This window comes from Ornithodoros turicata, unplaced genomic scaffold, assembly GCF_037126465.1.
Source record: "Ornithodoros turicata isolate Travis unplaced genomic scaffold, ASM3712646v1 ctg00001032.1, whole genome shotgun sequence".
Taxonomy (NCBI): domain Eukaryota; kingdom Metazoa; phylum Arthropoda; class Arachnida; order Ixodida; family Argasidae; genus Ornithodoros; species Ornithodoros turicata.
Window position 1 is genome coordinate 29,988 of NW_026999441.1, and position 19,938 is coordinate 49,925.

Consider the following 19,938-nt stretch of genomic DNA (forward strand, 5'->3'; position numbering starts at 1 on the left):
ATCAGCAGCTGGGTGATATACTGCGACTCCAAGGCAGCTCTCCAGTGTATAGCGAACATGGGTATTCGTGGATCACTTGCACCTGTGGTGGTGGACATACTGGAGGAACTAAGCCGTCTTGAGATCAGCGGGCACTCTATCTACTTCCAGTGGGTTCCTGCCCACTGCGGCATCCGCGGCAATGAAGAGGCTGACGAGGCTGCAGCAGCTGCGTATCATTCCCGATCAAGCGTGCGGATTACCCTCCCCAAAGGCGACAGGCGAACCTTCCTAAATGATGTGGTGAGGCCTCTCGCACATGCGCAATGGTCTCGAGACGTTCCATCAAGAGTTCTGATGCGTGAAGTGGACCCTGACTTTGGCTTCACCATGCCTTCTCGTGTGCCTCGCCATTTTGCGTCGCTGATACACAGGCTTCGTCTTGGGGTTGCATTCACCCCCCATTTCAAGCATCTGATCGGCCGCTCTGACTCGATGCTCTGCTCTCGTTGTGCTGTTTTGGCGGACACCAAGCATGTGCTCCTCGACTGCCATCTATACACCTCCCAAAGAGCAGCTCTACAGTGTCGCCTGCAGTCGATCACGGCCGCACCACTCACATTGGCAACCATTCTCGGCCCTGGGTCTAACCAGACTGACCATCGTCAAGTTCTTGAGTATTTCAAGATTTTTCTGCGGGACACTGGTCTCCTGTCTACCCTATGATCTGCCTGCGTACCTGTGTGCTGTGTGTGTAGTATTTTTGTGTGCTGTGGTTTTGCCTACCGTTCTGATGTCATACTGACTCCAGTGACTATCCCTATTTAGCATCGTTCATCACCTCATCATCAGGACACATCACATCCTGCCCCATTGTGCCTTGGGGTAGTGGGCCGCACCTCAAGTGGCGAATTTCCCCATTCATTGTCATTAACTTATTTGTTGTTGTTGTTGTTGCCTATTTTATTACCGCCAGTTCCATCAAAGATCAGAACCCAAGGACTGAAAAGTAAGAACTCAAGAACGGTCAAAGAAGGCAGCTAGCAATAAACTGGAATTAACAAAATCCCGCCTCGCATCAGAACGCCCGCGACGATGGAGGACTCGAGGTAGGGTCGGTTTTTTGTCCACCATACTGCAGAGGCGATCCAAGTACACCCTGAGACCAGGCCTGGGCAGTACCTGGGACCAGGGACAGAAACCGAAACGAATATCGGTTCGGTTACGGTTACGGTTCGGCGTCAGAACTCTGAAAGCGGTTTCGGATACGGTTACGGGATTCGCCGTTTTAATATATGCGGTTGCCGGTATCCAAACAATTGAACATACTTTTTTTTTCTCACTTTTCTCTAAGATGCATCTGCAGAATGCGTGGAAATGCGTCGCAAAATGAGCTACAAAGTGCAAACGGGTAAAAATAAAGTATTTATATGTTGTGCTCTGAAAGGGTGGGTACAGTGTCGTCTGCCAGGTCGAAGAAAGAGTGAAATCTCTATTATCTCGTGCGCATTCCTTTCGCTCGTGTTGTAACAAGCTACTAAGCAAGAACAACTGTGTGCGTTTAGCGGCTAAGGAAGCAGATGTAAAGAAAAAAAAAGCAGCGTGCGAGGCTTCGTTTCATATCTTACATGATCATAATAATGCAATTCATAACTGACAAGGGACGTACGCAATACAGTTCATACGATGCGTATGTCATTCGACATATTCGTATGTCGTATGTCATGTCATTATGGGCCCAAGCGCATCAGATGGTATGTTGTCTACACAACTTCTGAATGAAAGTAAGTAAGTATTATCCAGTGATGGCCACTAACTACTTCTACAGTAGTTTAACTGTAACTACTAACTACTTCGCAATGGCGAATAGATCTACCTCTGTCTTTGTGATATCAACCTCTGTGAAGTGGGGAATTTGATTTGATTTGATTTGACCTTACTGGCACAAGCATAAGGCTGTGAGGGGGGGAGGGACCTGCGGTACACAGGGGGAAACATCGCATGTCATTATCACTTTTCCATGATTCATTGTTGTTGTTTAATAAAAGCTCGTACTACCCAAGGACAGCACAATGTACTGAAGGTCGAGTGCAATAGGGGTGGACGGGTAGGTGGAAGGCCTTGAACAGACTCGTGAAACTAAGGAACATGGATAAGACACATACCGTCCACCCCTATTGCACTCGACTTTCAGTACATTGTGCAGCTTGGGACACTACTAATCAGAGTTGTAAAGCGATACAAATATCGCATCCAATGTTCGCGTTCGCGCTTGAACCGATTCATATGAGACGGTAACCGAAATCATATTTTTCGGTTCGGGTTACGGTTTCGGTTAATTGCCGACGATTGATTGCGGTTACGTTCCGGTCACGGTTCTTGAAAAAAGTTGGGTTTCACTCGGTCTTCCGTTCAACTGTTTGGTTACCGGTAACCGCAAATATTAAAGCGGCGTAACCGATTTCAGAGTTCTGACACTGAACTGAACCGTAACCGTAAGTGATATTGGTTTCGGTCGCAGTCCCTGGGCAGTGCGTGCATGGGATCCGAAGGCAGCGGATTAGAATGCTACCACGTAAAACGAAAAGAAAGACACGTATTTTATTTTGTATACAAACGAACATCGCTCGAAGCATACCAATACCGTCAGAACGCAACAGAATGCCGTCAGAATGCCAACATTAGTCTACAAAACTTCCTAGCTTCGGACTCTTCAAGAGTCGATGACGTCATCTACTCTTCTAACCATTACATCGTTCATTATGATAATCATTCGTAATTTTCGTTCGTAATCATCCATTCGTCATCTAATGATTACTTGTCGAAATATAACCCATTGCGGGTATAATGTGTTGAGCATAGCCATATGATCCAGTGTACGATGTAAAAATATAGCATTACTTATTTTTTTATCTAGGAAGACCAAGTGCCAATGTTAGGCAGCACATAATACTCACTCAGAAAAAAGCGTTGTACTGGCCGTGTGGCATATAAAAGCGGAGCCACATTAGACATGACATATACACATGAGCTTTGTGGGAGGAACGGGTTTCGCTGTTATTACTTATACTGTAGGGAGTGACATTTTCGGGTTAAATGCCTTTCTCGGATTCGGGGAGTAAAAATTGGGCGCTGTTTTTAAATCTGTAATTCGTGGAGAAATCGGGCGATAATTGTGCCTTCGGGTGTTATCGGGTGTTTTTGTTTCTCCTGTTGTCTATTAAGTCCTTTCCTAATCTCTCTTTTTTTCCTTTTTTTTTTTGCGTGATCGTGACCGCCAGCGGTAATCCCCGAAAGCATACACAGTGTTGACACACATGGGTGTATTGCTGGGAACGTAAGTGACCCATTTTTATATGAGTTACACATGGCGACCTTTGTTCGTCTTCAGTGAAAACATCACTTGAGGGTTTCATAGTGACTGGAATTCGGGGAGAAATCGGGTTTAACCCGAATTGGTCGGAGGTCAGCTTACGCTTGTTCCATCCTACAGTTGACAATACAAGGTCACTTCGTGTGGGGGTGGGGGATAACCGGGTGGAATCGGGTTTAACCCGAAAAAGTCACGCTCTATTTATGCAGTGAACCCTGGATATTATGACTGTGGCGGGATTTGCAGAGTTTTCACTGCATTGTTCCCAAGGAGTATGGTGGTAAAGCGCGTATGTCAGATTATCGGGGGTCATATTAACGACGGTTCACAGTACTTGGTTGCATAGCGCATACAGTGCACTTTTGGTGACGTTTTGGGACACGCTGACGCCGTGGTTGCATGCCTTTGGTAATCTCCGATGGTAGCCTGTTTCGCCCTATTTCCCGGAAATGAACACTCAGCAAAATAAACCTCTATACCCGAGAAACGTCATCATGATGTTGGTCGACAGACCGAAACCGAAACAGATCGGAAGGGGAGGGCTGGGTTCCACGGATGGGCACTCGTTCGCTGCCTCCTATGGAAGGACAAGTAGAACCGAAGGTCGCGTCATCGTAATCTCCTCAAGACCGTGGTCTTCGGGAACGACCTTGTTCGCCCCATAGCTCGAGCATAGTTCAACTCTACCAAAACAGGCGGCGCTGTCGAACACTATGACGTCATTTGTTTACAAACGGGGAGAGGTCTATATTCACCAACCGTCGCTTGTTTCGATTTCAGACCGTTAATGAGAATAATTCCAGGCTTTATGTCACGATACTTCAAACCATTCCGTCTAGGTTCTACGTACGAAGAAAGAAAGAAAAAAGGAACACAGCCAGCATACCTCTCGTGGTTCGGACTTTAAACGGCTGTTTTTCCTCGTGGTCTTTTCTCTCAGGTGTCAAATAGAGAGAGCTGCTTTGCGGCAAGATTTTGCTTCGTGTTCTGCGTGATATTCGTTGCAGTATTCCCTATTATTTCTGATGACGTAAAAGCTTGTTGTGCCAGTTGTGCCTTATGGTGAGAACGATGCGTACTTCGACAATGCGCCCTCGGTGACATACTGGTGCTCAAAAGACGAGAAAAAACAACAACAACAATGAAGACTACTGCATAGAAATCTGAAGGAGAGAGGCTAGAAGAAAACGTGGGGAAGGATGATCGGAGGAGAGCAAAGGACTTCAACGAGGCGGTTCCCTCTCTCAACGTAGGCGCCCATACGCCGCCATATTGAATCAGCCGAGGGGGCGGCGCATATTTTTAGCTGAGGAAAACAAGCAAAATTCCGAAAACTGTTGGCAACACTTGCTCCGCGGCTTCCGTCAGCTCCGGATTTGGTCACATTCGGCTCCAATCCACGCTCGCAGCCAAGACTGGCCGAAGCACAAGCAGGAGTGTCGGTTATTCACCGCTTCTTCAGCGTAATTACGACCGTGGTGAAATTTGTGCACATGCACACATACGGTACGTATACTTTCTTACCTATCCATACAACTGTTGTGCGCAATGTTCAGGTAATTTGGGCCTGTGCACAAAGAGTGTGTTTTAGCTTTGTGCGCTTCTGCTGTGTGTACACAGGTGACTTACTGCTCAACGTAGCCCTCAGTAGCGTTTCCAGAAAAAAATATTTCGGGAAGGGTCCGATGGAAACTTCACATGGGGGAGGAAGATTTCGCCCTCGTTTCCTTCTCCCAAATGCACTATGAAAGCTAAGGTTTCGTGAGGGGCTTCAACCCGCCAACCCCCTCTCGCTACGCCACTGGTAGCTCTCATACAAACACAGCATTGATTATGGTTCGAAAGCATAGAAATCATAAGCTCTAATCTTTCATCATAATCCCTCCCTTAAGATTTCTATGTTCGAAAGTAACACATGAGGCTGTTTGAGACAGAAAATTAGGAGTCATGCACAGTAAAGCGACTTAATGATGTATTCGAACAACAAGCAATATATACATAGTGTGTGCAAATAGCACTTCAGTGGCTCTCTGCGCACCGGTAAAATGTTCTGCTGCTGGGGTTTACTACTGGTTGAGGAATAACACTTGTTTGGTGAGCCTGCACCTCATGTAAGCCTTTTGTGACCTTTCGGTTAGCCTTCGTGAAAGTTCGTACATCCTTAGCTGTAAGTACTTCCTCATAGTGACCCTGACAAGTGTCAGTATGTGTTGTGGCTCTTCTTTGTAATGTTCAAGGTCCAGTAGTATATTCTCATGCTTGTGAGCAAACTCATTGAAGCTCTTTAGCACCAAGAATTGCAAGGGCACTCTCTGTGGTTGAGAAGAATGCATTCTGAAGACACATTCTGAGCACTCCAAGGTAGATGTGACAAGCTTCGATGGCATGATCAAGCCACCATTGTTACGGATATAAATAAGGAGGCCTGTAATGTCCTGCTTAACCAGGACGTCTAAGCACTCTGAGCATGTGATGTTGGGGGGGGGGGGGGGGGTTGTCGAGGTAGCTTGCCGTTGTTGGCCGCACTCAAGTGATGCTGGCTGATATTTTGCGCACCACGTAACCACCAATGTAGTGCACAACTTCTGTTGTGAAGCTGCTCAGTGAGAACATGGAATTGATGTCCTCGTCTTGCTGGAAGGTACCCTCATCTGTGTCGTCGAATGACTGATCTTCTTCTCTCTGTCTAGACAGGTTTCCCTGGTGTCTCAGTAAGGTGTCACCTTCAAGGCTGGGCAGAACATTGCAAGCTCCTGAGCCCCGAACTTCAGCATGCATAAGGATGGCCCTATAAGCGTAGCGAAACTGCGCAGAGGATGGGTTGTTATTCCATCCTCCACGTTGACGGATGCAGCTGAATAGGAGCTCCAAGTGATCTTGACTCAGCCTGTAGGTGCAGATGTACCTGTGCATTGGGAGGTAAGGTATACGTGTAACTGTGGTAGATATCTTACAGAATGGCATAGATGCAGGCTAGCTAGTGGATAAACTCCACGATAGGCAAGCCTAAACAATGGCTCAGGCTTGCCTGTGAGTGGTATCTCACGCTTGGCAGACTTCACACCAGATGCACATTTTCTTTTGCTGCTTTCATGTATGCCTTAGATGAAAAACTTACCTGCAGGCATCTCGGTCAAAGAGCATCTCTGCAAGTTCAGCGACACTTTTCAATGAAAATGCCAGGCTTAAGACGGACATCCGCCTCCCATCCAAGACTGCAAGTTTCCCCGACGGCAAAACAAGTGACATGAGCTTTCTAGACATTGCAAGCATGGTTGTCTTTTGAGAGGAGAAGGACCCTTTGCGGAGGGGAGCCTTGAAATTTTCGGCTCGTGGACTATGTGAGTTGAGGAGGTCAAAGGCTCTGCAAAAGTTTTCGTAAGTTACAGTTTCTGATATTATAGTGAACTCTATACCTGTCCACATCGGCAATGAACTTGGCAGTTCCATCGCAGTCTTGGAAATCTTTTAAGCCGAGCTGTTGGGCGAACTTCAATGCTTTGCTGACTGATGAACTGAAAGTCTGTGCTGCTAACCTCGCTTTCATTATCTGTCGCTGATAGTCAATGTGAGCTTTCTTCAGCTTGTTAGCAGCACGCAGACCTTCAGCATCTTGCAGCTCATGAAGCTTTTCAATGTGGGCCCACTTGATTTCCTGTTTTGATACAACAACAAAATATATAAAAAAGCATCCCCAAAAATTACATTTTTTAAATTACATGCTCGCACTCATTGAAGATGTTTCATCTTCAATGAGTACGAGCACGCAATTGCATGTGACAGCACAGGAATAAGACTTCTGCTTCATTGTTGTCATGCTATGAATTCTATATGTGCTGAAAGTAACGAGAGGCTCTGTAGCCATATAAGGGTTAGGAAGAGAAAGTTTGTTACATTTAATTGGCAAGATAAATTACTGGGACTAAGAAAAGTTAACATAAATTGACATTTAAAATTGGGGAGTCAACGATTCAGCGTCGGCATCATCTTCAATAATAATAATAATAATTGGGTGTTTACGTCGCGAGACAACTGAGATCATGAGCGACGCCACAGCGGTCGGTCTGCGGATTGCTTTTGCCCACCTAAGGGTTCTTTAACGTGCGATGAAAGCTCATCACACGGCACCCCGTATTTAACGTCCCTCGCGGAAGACGGCGTGTCTAAGCAACTTGTACCCTGCCACCAAGTTGCTGGCGTCCTCGGCCGGGTTCGAACCCGCGATCTCTGGATCAGAAGGCGACCACGCTACCGACTGAGCCACCGAGGCCGGTAGCATCATCTTCAACTGGACGAAACTGGAACAATAGGTGACTAGGGCATACATACAGGGACTTGTACAGGTTGTGACAAAAGTTTACGGAACATGCGAGCGGCATACTTTTTCTTCAGTGCGACACCCTAGTGGATGGCGGAAGCGGATGAGTTTACTGTTTCGGAGGGGTGGAAGGGTGCGCTGTAGCTGTCGTTCCTGTGTCGCTTGGGTGTGCCTGGAAAGTGGAAGCCACCGCTGTGTGTCGCTAATGGCACGCCCTTCCTACTCTCCGAAACAGTGAACTCACCTGCTTCCGCCATCCACTATAGGGTGTCGCACCGACGAAAAAGTACGCTGCTCGCGTGTTCCGCGTCTTTTGTCCCAACTTGTACATGATGCTTTTTCTTATCCGTGACAAGTATTTTTAAAAAAGCTGTGACATCAACCAAGTTGGCAGCATTTGTGTAGAAAGGTTATGCAGCCAGGCGACTTCCTGTCTCACAAATATGTAACTATTGTTACAGTCCCCTATTATTCAAGTTTAGTCCAGTTGAAGATACTGCCACAGTCAAGTCAAAACGGTGACCCCAATTTTAAATGTAATTTTCCTTCCCACCTAACTCTTATACAGCTTCACAGGCTCTCCATAACCTTTGGCATATTTTTCTCGTGTCTAACCACACCAGCCCTAACCTATACACACATATCTATTATATGTATAGGAATGAAAGGAAAATAGCCGAAGCTGTGTAGCTGCACGTGAGGAATATGCTCATGAGTTGATCGTGCCATGCTAGCTACATATGGCTGTTATATCCTATTTGGCTATCAACACAGCACAGGGAAGCGACATGATCATGCTGCCAATATGTAGCCAAAGAGCTTTGGCTTCTTTTATCATAAGTCGAAACTGACCTTATGGCTGTTGGCACTCACTCCATATTCTTCACTGTAGAATGATTTCTTGTCGCCGAGAAGATTTCGAAGTAGTTTTAGTCCATGGCACGCATCAAATATAAGGTGTACCTTTTCTTCTGAATGTTTTGGGTGCTGGAAGTGTGTCACAAGTTCCTCTGCTGCCTTTGCATAGACGTGGCATCCGGAAGGTCTCGCCATCATTACATTCGATGAGAGGCCATCACACACAACAGCCACTACCTTGAGATTGCACTCTTCAAGGAGGAGTATTGCTTCATTTATGATGTTCTTTAGCACAACCCCTGATAGGCCATTGTTGAGAAAATAACCGAATGGAAGCTTCCATGGGGCTGTAGTGCCAACTGCCATCAGTACCAACGCATCTCCAGCAACCGGAATGTCGTTACTCTCCTCGGGAGAGAGACCGTTGGCAAGGTCAACATATCCAATGAATTTGCCCCCGATTACGTCTAGATGCTTCTTGATACTCATTCCATCCAGCATAATGCTGCACAGATTTTCCCTCTCAGTGGTATCCTTGCGCTTCTCTTTCAAGTGATGCAGAGCCTCTTGTGTGAATCCAGGGCACCCACCTATAGCCTTCAGCCAGGTGCGTGTTGTCTGCACTGATGGCATAGTAAAGAGAGTCGATACATATTCGTATGCCTTTGGGGAATGATAGTGTAGAGTGATGGCAAACTTCTTTGTAGTTTCACTTGTTGGAATTAGAGGAGACAGGAAGCAGTAGTCCGTTTGTCTCGGTTACCAGATTCCAACTGGCCCGAGGATGTTTATTTACTCGAGCCACGGGGCAGGTGCTGGATGTCAGGGACTGGCGATGCGGCTGCTACAGGGCTCCCCCCCCTAGCGACCTGACGGGGGCAGGGAGCGAAAACTGGCAAGCTTGCGTGCCCAGGATACGTGGCGTGGTCGAGGAATCGGGTGACTTGGGTGGAGAGGTGGAGCTGTGCGGTTGTCCACGGAAGAGGGTGCCGTCGATTTGTGGCTGCTGGGAAGGGGCGAGCTGAGGGACACGTCGAGGAACGCCGGCTTCAGGCGATGGACGGAGACTGTGTCCTGCCGGCCGTTAATAAGGAGGGTGAAGTGGTGGGTGGTTCTGGTGGTCACAGGGAAGGGGCCGGAATACGCAGGCTGCAGCGGCTTTCTGACGGCATCGCATCGCACAAACACGTGAGAACACGTATCCAGGTCGGGGTGTCGGTAGGTCGGACCGGACCGGGCAGGCGAGCGGGGTGGCACCGGGCGCAACGAAGACATAACACGGCGAAGTCGGGATACGTAGTCCTGTTGTGCGTCGGGTTGCGGGTCTTCTGGGACGGACAAAAATTCACCGGGAAGTCGGAGCGTTGTGCCATAAACCAGCTCGGCGACGGTACAGTGAAGGTCGGATCGGAGGGCTGTGCGTATTCCAAGAAGGGCAACGGGGAGTACTTCGGGCCAGGGTGTATCAGGAGTGGCACGCAAGGCGATCTTGAGCTGTCGGTGTAGTCTCTCGACGAGCCCATTCGAAGCAGGATGATAAGCTGTTGTACGAATACGTTTGGCGCCCAATGCGTTCGTGAAAGCGGCGAAGAGGGCAGACTCGAACTGCCGACCTCTGTCGGTCGTGATGATGGATGGTGCGCCGAAACGGGAGATCCAGGTGTTGATAAGAGCCGATGCGACTGTTGGAGCAGTGGAGTCAACAATGGGCACCGCTTCCGGCCAGCGGGTGAAACGGTCAACGGCCGTCAAGATGTAGTTGAAACCCTGGGAATGCGGAAGTGGACCGACCAAGTCGATGTGAACATGGTCAAAACGGGCGTCAGGTGGCAGAAAAGGTGCTGGCGACAGACGGGTGTGGCGCTGGGTCCTGGTTCTCTGGCACGGCAAGCATGTGCGCACCCAGTGCTTGATATCAGCGTGCATATTCGGCCAGACGTATCGGGTGCCTATGAGCTTTTGTGTGCCTCGGACGCCGGGGTGGGAGAGAGCGTGAAAGTGATCGAAAATGGGACGGCGTAATGCGAGGGGGACGAAAGGTCGTGGCGAGCCCTGTGAAGTGTCGCAAATCACGGCGGCCGTCGCCCCGGGGAGGTGAACATCTTCAAGCTTGAGGCTGTTGGACGCGGGCTTCGTGCGCAGTACGGCCAGCTCTTCATCAGATGACTGAGCAGTGACAAGAAGGTCCAGAGACAGAACGGCTGAGCACTGCGCTGTAGTGGGTGTGATCAGGGTGGATATTCTACTGAGAGCATCGGCCACGGGGTTGTTGACGCCGCTCACGTGCTGTATGTCGCTGGTGAATTCTGAGATGAAGGCCAGGTGCCGGATTTCTCGAGGTGTATATCCGGTACCAGAAGATGAGAGAGCATGAGTAAGCGGCTTGTGATCCGTATATATGGTGAATGATCGTCCTTCCAAGAAGTGCCGGAAGTGCTTCACTGCTAGGAATATGGCCAGGAGCTCGCGTCCAAACGTGCTATAGCGCGTCTCTGCAGGTTTGAACTTGCGCGAGAAGAAAGCGATGGGCTGCCAAGCAGAAGAAACTCGCTGCTGCAGGACGGCGCCGGCAGCACTGCTCGAAGCGTCCACCATGATGCAAGTAGGTGCATCGTGCCGGGGATGGACAAGAAGAGTGGTGGCGGCGATGTCTTGCCGGATTTTGTCGAAGGCGGCGATAGAGTCGTCGGACCATGGTAGCGTGGCGGCGTCGCGTTTTCGGGAAGAGAGTAGAGCTTCCAACGGGGCCAGTGTGGCAGCACAAGATCGTATAAAGCGCCGATAGAAGTTGGCGAAACCAAGGAAACGTCTCAACTGTTTGACGGACGTGGGACGGGGGAAATCCTTGATGGCGGCGACTTTAGAGGGCAGAGGAAGGATGCCGTGCTGGTTAACGCGGTGACCCAGGAAGTCAAGCTCCGGGACGCCGAATTCACTTTTCGCGGCGTTGATTACAATGCCGTAATCTTGTAGGCGAGCGAAGAGGGTTCGTAAGTGCTCGGCGTGCTCTTCTGGGGTGGCGCTGGCAACCAGAATATCGTCCATGTAGGCATAGACGAACGGGAGGCCAAAGGTGACAGAGTTAATAAACCGTTGAAATGTCTGGGCTGCATTACGCAAGCCGAACGGCATACGCAGGAACTCGTAGAGGCCAAAGGGTGTAATGATGGCGGTCTTCGGAATATCGTCTTCCGCCATGGGTATTTGGTGGTAGGCGCGCACCAGGTCGATTTTAGAGAAAACGGTGGCGCCTTCGATGTTAGCGGTGAAGTCTAAGATGTTAGGGATGGGGTATCGGTCGGGCACCGTAGCGCGGTTTAAGGCACGGTAATCACCGCAAGGGCGCCAGTCTCCCGTCTTCTTGGGCACCATATGGAGTGGGGATGCCCAGCTGCTGCTTGACGGTCGGATAATGCCAAGCTCGAGCATATGCTCGAATTCAGCATTAGCGATGGAGAACTTTTCGGGAGCCAAGCGACGAGGGCGAAAGTGAACGGGCGGGCCTTGAGTGACAACGTGGTGTACGACGTCGTGCTTGACCGGGCGAGTCCAGTCGGGGGGCTTGGTGAGCTCAGGGAAGTCTTCCAGAATATGGGAGTAGGGCGACGCCGGCGCACAGTAAGAAAGGCTGTGGCAGGGTGGAATGCGATGCCGGATGCCGTGAATCTGAAGATGGGTGGTGGCGTCGATGAGGCGTTTCCGAGCGACGTCAACGAGGAGTCCGAAGTGCGTGAGAAAGTCTGCACCAATTATGGCCTGGGAGACATCGGCTACGTGAAAAATCCATCGGAAGTCTCGTCGTAGGCCCAGGTTCAAAGTGAGGGACTGCTGGCCAAATACCGGAATGGTGGTGGAGTTGGCGGCGCGTAGGGTGAAACACGGTTGTCGGCTGCGATGGGCTTTGCTAGCGGGCATAACGCTGACATCGGCACCGGTATCTATGAGAAAGCGTCTGCCTGACACACGGTCTACAACGTAGAAAAGGCGACTTTCGAGTTGACCCGGTGCACTTGTCGCCATTAGTGACTGGGCGGGGCGTTTCCCGACCACGAGCAGGGTTGGAAACAGTGCCGGGCCTCGGCGCCAAACCGCTGGTGGTACCAGCACATGCCGTTGGACCGAGGGCTTGGGCTGCGCCGGCCGCGAGGGGTGAGCGATCGTCGGCGGAAGCGCCGGGGGCTTGGCGAACGGCTCCGCGCTGCCAGTGTCGCGACAAGGTGGGTTAGGTTGTTCACCTGCTGCGTCAAGCTTTCAATGGCGGCCATGTGCTGAGAGGTGTCTTGCGTTGGTGCGGGGGTAGACACTTGCGAAACGGCTGAAGGTGTGGGCTCTGGGAAAGGAGGGTGTGGTGTCTCCACATGCATTACGGAGGGTGATGGAATAGCAACCTCCATTACAGCATCGGCGAGGGTGGCGAGTTCGTCCGTTGAAAGGTTTGTCGTAGTGGCTAGGACCATCTGCACATTTCTCGGAAGTCTTTGCAGAAAGAGTTCTCTGAGGAAGCTGTCACTTGTGGAAGCAGCTCCGTCACCGAGCAATTGCTTCATGCGCCGCAACAGCTGCGTGGGGCGTCTGTCCCCGAGCTCCTCCGCAGACAGAAGCTGCTGAAGACGTGCGCGGTCGGAGCAGGTCGTTCGCTTGAGAAGTGCGGACTTCAGGTTGTCGTACGGGCAATCCGCGGGTGGTGAAGCGATGACATCATAGACCTCGTCGGCGGCGGATGGAGAGAGCGCTGCGATGACGTAATAGAATTTCGTGGTCTGGGCTGTGATGCCGGACAGATGAAATTGGGCCTCGGCCTGAATAAACCAGGTGGCTGGGTTCCGGTCCCAAAACGGTGGAAGTTTAACGCTAACGGCGGTCACGGAAGTGGGCTGTTGTACCATGCTGGCTGGGGGTACCGGGAGTCGTGGTGACGTGGCCGTCCCCTGTAGACATGGTGAATAGCGTGGAGCGTCAAACGTTCGGGTCACCAATTGTTGGAATTAGAGGAGACAGGAAGCAGTAGTCCGTTTGTCTCGGTTACCAGATTCCAACTGGCCCGAGGATGTTTATTTACTCGAGCCACGGGGCAGGTGCTGGATGTCAGGGACTGGCGATGCGGCTGCTACAGACTATAGCGTCTTCCTGACGAGGGCCTGTCCTTGTTTGTACGCCAGTCTCCAATCAAATCGTCGGGAATCTCACCAAAGGATAAGAGCTCCCAAGCAGCACAATGTACTGAAAGTCAAGTGCAATAGGGGTGGCCGGTATGTGTCTTATCAATGTTCTTTAGTTTCAGAACTCAGTTCAAGGCCTTTCACCAACCCGTCCACCCCTATTGCACTCGACTTTCAGTACATTTTGCTGCTTGGGCTGCTGTTCAGCTTGTTCAGATATCAAGTTTCTGTCCTTCATTTCTTCAATTATCCCTTCCAGTGTTTCTGTTTTCTTATCACGTCTGCGAAGCTTGCTTTCTGTTGCTATCAATTTGCGTCTTACAGTTCCTAGTTCACGCTGTACTGATTTCAGTTTTGTTCTTGGTGTTGTACTCGACGAGTAAGTGTGATTTGTGTGACGTTGGTATGGTGAATCCACCGTTGAAGGGGAAGGAGTGCACTGCAGATAGCTGTGATCAGTCTCGCGTTGTCCTGGCGTAGATGGCAGCGTAGGGCTGTCATATGGTGACACTTCCTTTGAGGATTCCTGTACAATAAGAATAAGGTCTACATTAAAAAGAAGCACACAAATGACGAGGGATAAACATACAAAAATTGAGCTTGTGCATGTCTGTCCATCACCCTTTGCATGCTCATTTTTTAACGTCGGCTCACTTCGTATTTCATCCCTCCATGATCACCCAAGTTCAGGTTTCATCTTCAGTGGATTTTGTCCAGAACATTGCCTGCCTCTGTGCTATCTTATTAACATACTAATTCATTTCATGAGTTAACAGTACCTCTGTCTTCGCTCGTTTTGGCACTGAGGGTTCCAGTCCCGTGAAGTCTAGCCGCCACTTCATCTTTTGTGGTGTGTGCTGTGAGCTTTTTGGGATCTGAATTGAATTCCTCGATTTGGATGTGCTTTTTTAAGAAAGTTCAGCGAAACTATAGCTGAAGCTGCTGTAGCAAGTTGGTGGCAGTTGCAACGTCACAGCGTGGCTCTTGGTTTGCATCTGGGCTGTCGAGCTGAATATGATACAGGGAGCCAAGCATAGCCTCTTCCTGTGATGTTTGGCCACTCTCTTCTTGGACCTGATAATTATTTCGTAATTTAGAAGCAGCATTTGTTCACTGTGACCTAATGCATTTTACAGGCTGGGAGGCAAGAAGTTAAGAAGCCAAGCTATTTCTGGTTACCGTCTGGTCTGCATGCACTGCAGTGCCCTGTGCCCAGACTGCATGAGACGACGAAGCAGCATGTTGAGCTCCTGCAGAAGCCGTGGCCTATAATATAACGTATGAGCTGTGACATATATCTCATGCTTTTCTCTACATGCTATTTGATTCCGCTTGCTTATTTTTTGTGACACTATCTTGAAAGAAATAATATTGGGTTATTACAGAAAGGATTTTTATATGTATATTTTTTATGGCTCAAATAAATGTGTGATACAGGACTGCAACAATCTGTTTAATTCGGTTCCCGCCTCTTCTTTTTCTTTTGCAGTTTGTGATGGGAATCATTTCACAGGTTAGATAATAACTCCCACATTTCTCTTGGAGCAATAGTTGTTTTTATGTATATGATGCAGGACTATGTTGACACAGTTCAAGGATGATTGACACACTCAATGTTGCTTCAGAATTCATGCACGTATCTTTGTGTCTCCTTCCATTGCACATCTGATCGAATGACAGAAGTCTGGTATTACTAGATCTCTTTGTCCAAATGGCAGAAGTTGGGGATTGCAGAACCTTGGATGTGGACCTTGGAGGTACTTTGCGGACAGCCGTTCACTACACACAGGGAAAAGAATAGATAGGGCAATTACCGTATCTTGCTTCCATTGAAAAACTGACGGCACGGCGTCGGGCTTCAGGCACGATCTGTTGTGCGTGGCGTAATACTCAGAACGATGGAAGTGCTTGGAGCATATCTTTTGTAAAGGTGTGGGGTGGAGTGACTCATCTCCAATGCTCTGAAGCCATTATGAGTTCACATGGGCCCTACACACAAGGCCTAATTGGGAGTCCATGATGACAGCGTTTGTTCATGAGGAAGCCTGTAGGCGTTTCAACACGGTGAATAACCCCGCAAATCCACCGAGGTGTTATTCTGTTGCAATCATTTTTTACTGTTCTTGACTTACTTGTGGAATGACACTCCAGATCCTGCCTTGTGCTTCGTTTTGCACTGCGGTAAAACGCATGAAGTCGGCATAGCGATGGCAAGATCCGAAAGTGAACAGCCATGTGGGGATTTGGAATCGACACCAGGCCTTCCACCGTCTTTGCTTGCCATGCCAAACTTTTTGGCTGTCGTGTAACGCAAAGCTGCGGCAACATCCCATCACCGCTGATCTGGGGATGCCACCACTCTTTTCGTACACTTCACAAAAACTTGCGTTCGGAAATGTAAATATCGAGCAGCGGTTCTCATAGCGCTGTGCTAGCCCCTAAGTTTAGCGGCGGAGCAGAGCGCGGCCGCGGCAACACTGGCTGATTCAATATGGCGCTCCCCTCGCCTCAATGTTCCGATTTCTCAGGTTTCCTTCTAGCATACTCTCCTTATGATTTCTATGAACTACTGTGACACGTATACACTGGACCTCGCCGGCGTGTATTATTGTTTCGTGATACTTCTGCGCGTTGAAGTGGCACCAGGATGTGTCGTGTTTTTGGGGTGTTTACCGTCCATCGGTGCTTACGTCGCATTTATGGATTTTAATTCGTGGATTGTTTTCTCCCTGCGGCCATTGAGAGAGAACTTATCTTTAAATTGAAAAGTAAAAAGATGGCAATACCACATATCTTCCAATGCAATGAATAGTATCGCCAAGTGAACAACAAATAAGTATTTTGGTTGTACGCGCGTGCAGGGTTCATTACGTCTGTTTATGTGCGCATGCTTGTTCGCTAATCACGAAGCTGCTGCTGACAACACACACGAAGCTCCGAGGCCGCCAAACTTTCGAGGGCCCTTGTCAGCTCCAAGAGAGTTCCACGAGCATCCATTGAGTCGAGGACGATCGGGGTCAATGGTCAATCCCTGTGACATCTTCCCGTAACATTTTGGCGTTACAGGTGCAGGATCAAATTAAAGAATCGCAAAGCGAAATTAATTGAATCAGGTAAATTGTAGGTCTTTCATTTATCGATATATTCTAAACTCTGATGTTCTTGTACTTTTATTGGTGTCGTACGTCTCGACACAAAGCTGTGATCATATTCAGCATAGGAACCCTTACGTATAGGCAGTTAAAAATGTATGTCGCACACTTGGGACGTTATTCGCCATTTACAATTACAGTGACTAACAATATATGACGCGCACAGTATTGCGATCAAGCACTTGTACAGTGAACGACCTATCTGTCCTAACACTCTACATGTAGGCATTTACTTCTGTTGAGACACACAAGTGTCACTTCTGAAATTCTCTCTCTCAGTGCAACCGAAGGCAGCGGCGAAATCCGGGATACTAAGAAGTGGGACGAGGCAGCGCTCTTTGAATACCTCAGGAATCTCCTTGGAGTCTTCTTCCCGTGGCGTACACGATAGCATACAGAAGCGGACGAAAAGATAATGCTGCGTTTCCTTCCAGATGTCGCCGCTTGTAGACTCTCCCACGTTGATGACCAAATGCTGGAGGCCTTCGTACACGCTGCGAAGAGCATAGTACCACAGAACTGAGTCTGCCTCCCACAGGTTTGCTCCGGTGATCCTCGTCATAGTTATACCATGTGCTGCACCGACTTTCTTCAAGCATGTAAGAGACCCGTGAAGGGTATCAATTGACGTGCTTGAGCTTCTAAACGGCACAGTCAAAGCACGTACCATTTCCTTGGCGATCTCGATGCCGAGTGTTGCCACGTTGATGTAAAGCGGAATTTCGTCCGACTGTGCGAAGAAGAGAACGGGAGGGTTTTGATACGCCGTGGGGATTGTAAGGAGTCTCTCGGCTTCGTGGAACCTTAGATCATTTTTTAACTGACTGTCGCTAGCCTTAATGATACTCGTGAAAGAAAACGACTTGCGGAGCATCACCTTTTCCTTTTGTCCCGCTTCTACATAAACCGCGAACAGATCTTTTCCTTCGAGCTTCCACGACGCATAATCGGTATGTTCATCCAGCATTTCCACTTCTGAACCATCGTAGCTAATCGCTGTGGTACGCTGTAAGATTGCTTGACCATTTTGTCGTTCATCTTCGTTAAACAAGCGGAGCGCGGGGCCAGCCGTAACCATGTCCCTGACACGTGCGCCCAGCTCCCTGGCTACTGTTCCGCTACTTAGATGGCCAGTGGATCGGGCAACCACAAATTGCCAGGTGTTGGTAAGGGCAATCCTCGTGGCACGAAGGCAGACAAATGGAATCCTGGCAATGTTCCTGTGCGCAGTGAACCGGAGGAGATCGGTTGCGATGTTCACCAAGTGGTACATGTCCCGCAGACCCTCAGATCCATTTGAGAGAATCCTGCGAATATCCAGCAGAGACCCAAGTCCAGCGATTTCAACCTGGCTTCCAAAGTCGACTCTGAAACCGGGAGGTGCGTTCTGGTTAACAACCTCTATGGCCTGCTTTATGGTCTTGCGTGACGTCATGTGAGCAATTGAATTGAACGTCAACTGAGTCACCCAGGCCTTCGCACTGAGCAACTTGTGAATCTTGGCATCCAGGCTTAATATAGTGGCTGCATCGATGTTAGAGCTGATACGAGAATCATTCAAAAACTGCGTTGTCATGAGTGTCATCGACTCGTCAATTTCCGAAGCACTACTGGTGTCCGCATCCACGACTCCATACATCTTGGAACGAATAGAGTATCCGAGGTCGAACCGCAAGTATTTCGATTTCTCACTGCGATGAAATCGAACCGTGAATGTTGAGTGTATATTCTTGGTTAATGACGTTTCGAGCAGAAATACAAAAATGTGTTGTTGCCGTTTCAGAATAGTCCTAAAATTCAGCAGTTCGATGACTTGTCCTACTGCGTCTTTGAAAGTTCCTTTGCTGCTAATCGCGTAATCGCGGCAGGCTTGATACAGTTTGGCCATTACGTGTAAGCCGAATCTGTCAGGATGGCTCGACTCCGGAGACGTGAGAGCCGTTATCAGGGAATGAGTGTAAATATTGATGACATCGTGTAAAAATCCCCCTGATTCTTGTTTGATCCACTTGCTGCACACGTAGCTATAAAAATCATCGCACGGGTGAATTTTCTTGTCCAGTTCGTTGTTAAGTTGCCGCTGGATTAATTTACATTCCGCTGTTCTGCATTCTATCATCTTGCGTTGTCTCAGCGCGTCCTTGTAATGCTTGTAAATCCAGAAGGCTCCTGCCGCGGTGACACCCAGAATTAAGACGACGGATACGACGGTTCTTAACACCGTACTGGTGGACTTGGGACTCTCTCTCTCTGAATCTGAAAAGATATGGGCATGAAGTTAATGTTTCTGCGTTTTAACTTCAGTAACGTCGTGTGCGCTACTTTGCAGGCATCAGGGCCCCCCTGTCCCCCACAACCATAGTCACAGCTGCCTCCTGGCGCTAAGGACACACACACACACAAAGGAAGTAGGGACCATGAAGAGATGGTGATGGAGACTCCCGAATATCTCGGCTTCTGTGCGGATAATGATTCTCAAGAATGGCTCTACCATATTGGATTGGAATGTATTTTACCATATTGGACTCCACGCAGACGCAGTTAACGCGCAACCAATGCGGCGAGCGGCCGTCCAACACCCGCGGGACTACAACATTTGCATTATGTATTTCGCAACGAGCGTCATTCAGGGTTTCTTTGCTCAAGGACCATGGAGAACAAAAAGACACGCATTAATCGCACGGAACGAGAAGAACCTTACCATTATATACGCAGGATTTTGCAGATAGCGTTTGCATGGACACCGTGTACTTCCACGATAAGCTTTTCCTAGAGGTTCTCGTCGCGTCTATGGAACTCCCAAGATCAGATTTCTCTTCGTCAGATTTCTTCCCGATTTCTTTCTTGGTTTGTTGTGGCTGACGTGAGTTCGAAGCTCTCTCCCTGGATACCTTTGCTGGATTCGTGGATGGCTCTTCAACGCTGGTCTTCGAAATCGGACTTCTCGAGCGTTTCCGCGATAAATCGCGATTTTTCTTACGTCGGGGGTTCCGTTTCTCCTCGATATCAGTGGCTTCCATCATGTCCATCGTACTGAATACTTTGCGATGTACCTCCAGTCACAACTGGCGAAACTACTTCTTCTTCGAAAAGGAATAT

At 49.0% G+C, this 19,938-nt stretch overlaps 1 long non-coding RNA gene across 1 annotated transcript; it reads left to right on the forward strand.

Annotated features, from left to right (window-relative positions):
• Positions 1-6,076: 6,076 nt before the first annotated feature.
• Positions 6,077-14,897, forward strand: LOC135376096 (uncharacterized). Its single transcript, XR_010417539.1, has 3 exons — positions 6,077-6,271; positions 6,477-6,730; positions 14,824-14,897. It is a non-coding gene; the product is annotated as an uncharacterized LOC135376096 (long non-coding RNA).
• Positions 14,898-19,938: the final 5,041 nt, after the last annotated feature.